The sequence below is a fragment of the Athene cunicularia genome (assembly GCF_003259725.1).
Source record: "Athene cunicularia isolate RWA chromosome 7 unlocalized genomic scaffold, athCun1 chr7_part1, whole genome shotgun sequence".
Taxonomy (NCBI): Eukaryota; Metazoa; Chordata; class Aves; order Strigiformes; family Strigidae; genus Athene; species Athene cunicularia.
In genome coordinates this window covers 27,777,401-27,782,441 of record NW_020799107.1, presented here as the reverse complement: position 1 = coordinate 27,782,441, position 5,041 = coordinate 27,777,401, and positions in this window count along the sequence as shown.

The following is a 5,041-nucleotide window of genomic DNA, read 5'->3' as shown; positions in this document are numbered from 1 at the left end:
GTGTATAAGAGACAGCGCCCACCCTCCAAGCTCTCTCTCCTCCTCCTCTGCAGAAGCCTCCTGTCCCAAGAATAACAGCACCTCTCTTGAGCATGTTCCTACTATCGTCTGCCTCCCTTCCCGGCTATTATTCACTGTTATCAACGGGTGTCGCTGGGGAATGATCATTCCTCATGCTCCCATGATAAGGGACCAAGCAGGATTCCTGCGTAAGATGTCAGCCCCACAAAGGCAGAGGTAATCAATCAAGGGGAAATACAGCCCTGGAATAACTGCCCTGCTGAGAAACAGAGTTGGAGGAATGTGATTCAGGCTGCCTGCACTGCTTCTGCTCTCGACAGCTCTGCACATGCCTCCCGCAGCGAGCACACATCCCCGAGAGGCAGAAATCAGAAGGGTGGCAGAGCCTGCTGCAGGGAGCCATCTACCCACACCTCCCACCAAGCCCAGGTGAGCACAGGTGCTGGAGCGGTGCACAACCTCCAGCCTGGGGTAGGCACCAGAGAAAGGGCAAACAGGGAATCTGCTCTTCCCACCCATTCAAAAGAGGACTCTAAATGCTCCCTGGACTTCACCCTCTCACAATATCCAGAGAAACAGACAGTCTGCATTTCATCCTGATGCTATACTTTGCCCTCAGTGGGGGCTCCAAACCCTTGCTTGCCAAGTTCACTTGTAGCACAATAATGACTATAGCTTCAAAAAAGAGCTGAACTTTGCAGTGTGCACTAGTGCTCTTTCTCAAAGCATTGCAGTCCTCAGCTTGTCTCCAAACATTTTTTACCACCTATTTCAATTTACCACCACCCATCACCCCAGACAGGTCAAACATGATGAAGGCCGCCCAGAACACAGGTATTCTCCAGATCTACCAGTAAAGTCAACACCTATGACCATAAAACATAAGGCTTGTTACCTGTGCACTGAAAATCCAGTCATTGGATTAAGCAAGCCATCTGCTGAGCAGCCCAATGACGGAATCCGGGATTCCTAGTGAGTGCTGCCCTTTCCCATGCCCACTCTGACCACAGTAACTCCAGCTCATGTCTATACGTGCTCCTTAGGACTGTTGCATTACAGTGCTCTCTGTTTCCCTACACACCACCCTTATCTCTCCCCACACCCCTGGGGTAGGACTCAGGCAAGCAGCAGTATTTGCTCTGCCTCCATGTCACATCTGTCCTGCCCAGTTGCCTGGTTTGCATGTGCTGGCTGCCCAGCTGCCACACTCCCACAGCATCATTTCCCTTGCAAAGGGCAAATCTTTCATTCTTTCTTGTCCCTGTCGGCACTAAACACTTTCATTTTAGGAAGAGCTCTGATTTCCCACAGTTTGGTTGAAATTGGTCAAAGGATTAAACAAATTGTCAAATGGGGGTCTGAGAAGGAGCCAGACAATGTCATTACAGTAGTCTGAAGAAACCACATTGGCAATGCTGCATCATCTTGGTGGGGTGCCAAATCATTCTCTTTCTTCCTTTGGCTCAAGGAATATTTTATTATTCTGTTCATATTGTAACAGCTTTCCCCAAAACCCACCGCTCTTGCTTGCATTTGTGGAATCAAGGGAGTTTTGACCCGTAATGTATTTCTGAATGTGGGGCGTTTTCTGATATTGGCAATGGATTCCCAGGAGTTTCAGAGAAACAACACTGGATTTAAACACCAATGGTGTGAATAAGAGCCTGGTATTTTGTGACCCTCCCATTATATTCACGTTCAGGCTGAGCATTTGAAAGAAGCTGGATACAACATAAAACTTTGAAAACTCTCACCCGTGCAAAACCATTGCTTGACTCAGCGCAGCAGATGTCAGTGCAGCGGGACAGACAGCGCAGGTTGGGGAATTTAAGAGCACAAGCAGACTACAGAGAATTATTACAAGAATTCACATATCCTGAAATGAGGCATTTGTTTATTCAAACAAGGTAGCATTGCACTTGGCTGTGTGCAGCTACAGCTACTTTCATTCCTACTCAGTATATCCATTTTACATTTGTCATAGCTGGAATATCTTTCAACTCTGTAATCCAAACCAGAAATGAAACATCAGAATTTGTTCATGCAGTCTTGAAAGACTTTTAATTGTAACTTTAGGGGTAAATAAAAGAAATTACTTTGCTTTGTATTACTCTGTAGGATTGTTTACTTATCAAACACTAACTGACTTTGATGTTAAATGTTTATTTATTAATATTTAAAATTTCCATTAGTGCTTCAGTCTAATAATTCTTTTTTGTCCCTCCTTTGCTAAATAATTAAATTGTTTGTAATGCCTCTATTACAGCTTGAGAATTAGGCCATGCATTTTCGTCTGATATTTGGAACATAGAGATAAAAGAGAGGTGAGGATCACCTATTTAAATCCTAGTTGACAATCTTCATTGATACTATCCTTCCCAAGGAAATATGCAGATCTGTTGACTAACAATCCCCTCTTTTCACCTGTCCTTTCCACTGGTTTGTGACTTCTCAGGAAACCTGACAGAGTGCTTTGCCAGAAGTGCATCATATTCAGCTTCTCTGATGTGGAAGCAGAGATGGATTCTGGTTTACACTCAGCTGTCACTGTCCAAACAGGCACACGTACATGCAAATTGGGTTTTTGTGGGAGGAGAAATATGTTAACATGCTATTTGCTGTACTATGTTCCCATGGACTTTTTCTTGGAAACAGGAAAAAAAAAAGAAAGCCGGCAAACCCATAGACTTAAACAAGCTCAGCGTGGGACACTGTGATTAAGCTCTGGAGCTGGCAAGTCTATTTTAAGTGCCAAACCATGCCGTGCAAAAAATGTAGCATTTTGCAGAGACATGTCCCCTTGCCTTGTGGAGCCAATTTGGGCAGCCCAGCCCCCTGCGAGGGCTCTTCAGCAGATCCACTCTGCAAGAGAAAAGAATTTCAACTATCTCCCCAGTCTGTTGGGTGGTGAATAAAATGTCTGCCTTAGTCTGTTTACTCATCTGAGGTGAATGGATAGTTGGCAAAAGTGCTAGCTTGCTTTCTACCCCGATGTTTGAAAAGATCAATGTTCCACCTAAGATGGGTAGCTGTGCACATGGACCTAGGAGGAGGAGGTGTGTGTGCCCGGGAAAGGAAGGCTGAGACACGGGATTTGGCAGGCAGGAGGTGTTTTAGGTGCCTCTCTGAGGGGTTACGTGCCTTTAGAGCCATGTAGCACCCCGGGGAGGTGAGGACCTCCTCCGACAGAAAATGGTGGGGTAGTGAGATGCTGGAGTTCACATGAAGTCAGTGTAGAAACTGATCCCAAACTTTCTCCTAAGCCCAGTTTGAATGCTGCCATCTCTCCCCAGCCTCATCAAGGTGTAGACATCATTTTTAAAATTTTTTCCTAATCAACAGCAATTACCTTTAACTAAGTATGAAAACTATGTTCTGGGAGCTGAATTTTATGATCTGAAGTATTTCTTCTTTTTTATACAAACCGAGCATTACACTACTTTTGGTCACATTTTACCTCTATGTTAGAAAAACTAAGAGAAGAATTTTATTTTTAGAATATATAAAGGAAAAAAGAAGTTCTAGAAATGTTTCTGGCTTTCTATATTAAGCTTATATTTAAGACATCATGAAAAAAGCCATCAGGGCTATGAACATGGTACACAAGACAAACATAATATACACATGGCAGAAGGAGCCAAGGCAGCCAATACTCTCAAATTTATTTTTGATGTTGCCTAATGCAGGGTATTAGTGCAGATTTCTTCTGTGTTAATCATTGAATTACTCAAGCATGTCCAAAGAAGAGCAACGGAGCTGGTGCAGGGTCTGGAGCACAGGTCGTATGGGGAGCGGCTGAGGAAACTGGGGGGGTTTAGTCTGGAGAAGAGGAGGCTGAGGGGAGACCTCATCGCCCTCTACAGCTCCCTGAAAGGAGGGTGCAGAGAGCTGGGGATGAGCCTCTTTAACCAAGTAACAAGCGACAAGACAAGAGGGAATGACCTCAAGTTGTGCCAGGGAAGGTTTAGACTGGATATTAGGAAGCATTTCTTTCCCGAAGGGGATGTTGGGCGTTGGAATGGGCTGCCCAGGGAGGTGTTTAGGAGTCGGATTGACATAGTGCTGAGGGATCTGGTGGAATTAACAGTCAGTGTGAGGTTAACAGTTGGACTGGATGATCTTCAAGGTCTTTTCCAACCTGGATGATTCTGTGATTTTGTGATTCTTTGATTCTGTAATGTTTCTCTTTGGCTCCTCCACCAACTCTGTTGGGAGTCTGGAGGGCTTACAGGTTTGGGACAACACTTACAAGGGACGCCAGGGTATCTTCAGCAAAATAGGTTCTGTCTACCCAAGCCAGCAACACTGCTGTGTTTAATTCAGCATTTCTCAGTCTCATTAATGTGTCCAGATCAGCTGTCTGAAGGAAAAAAAGAAAGAAAATCGTGCTTTCCCTTCACTCCTGTACACATGCGGGTAAAAACCAAAAAATCATTGGTGATAAGGACAATACACTGAAAAATATGTTTTTAGAGTTATGTTTCAAGGGACTGCTCTTTAATACTGAAAAGTGAGAATTTATCAGTAGTGGTAAAAGATATGGTCTCCTTTTTAAAGTATTGTAATAAAACTGTCAAAGTCTGGTTTAAGCCACTGCAAGCCCCGATGGACACTGCATGATCCTGGCTGGCTTCGTGACGCCTCACCCCAGAGAAGAGCCTTTATTTGAGCCTTAGCAAGCAAGAACAATTTATGTGTTAATAAATGAACATTTTTAAAGAAAAAAGTGCCTCTGCCGCGTCCACAGCCACACTGTGGATCCTGAAAACGACGCTTACAAGAAAAAAAAAAGTTTTTCTTCTTTTTTTGCGCTTTTGCCGTCAGAGGCAGCTGAACTGCAGCTCGCTCCACACCTTCCCGGAGGGAATCTCCCCCCGCACCCCGAATCGGCGCCCCCGAGCACGGCGGGTGGCGCCAGCACCAACCCCCCCTCCACGGACGCGAGTGGTGCGGCCCTGGCGGGCTGACACGCTGCCCAGCGACCGGCGCGGCCCGCCGCGACGCGGAGGTGAGGGACGGG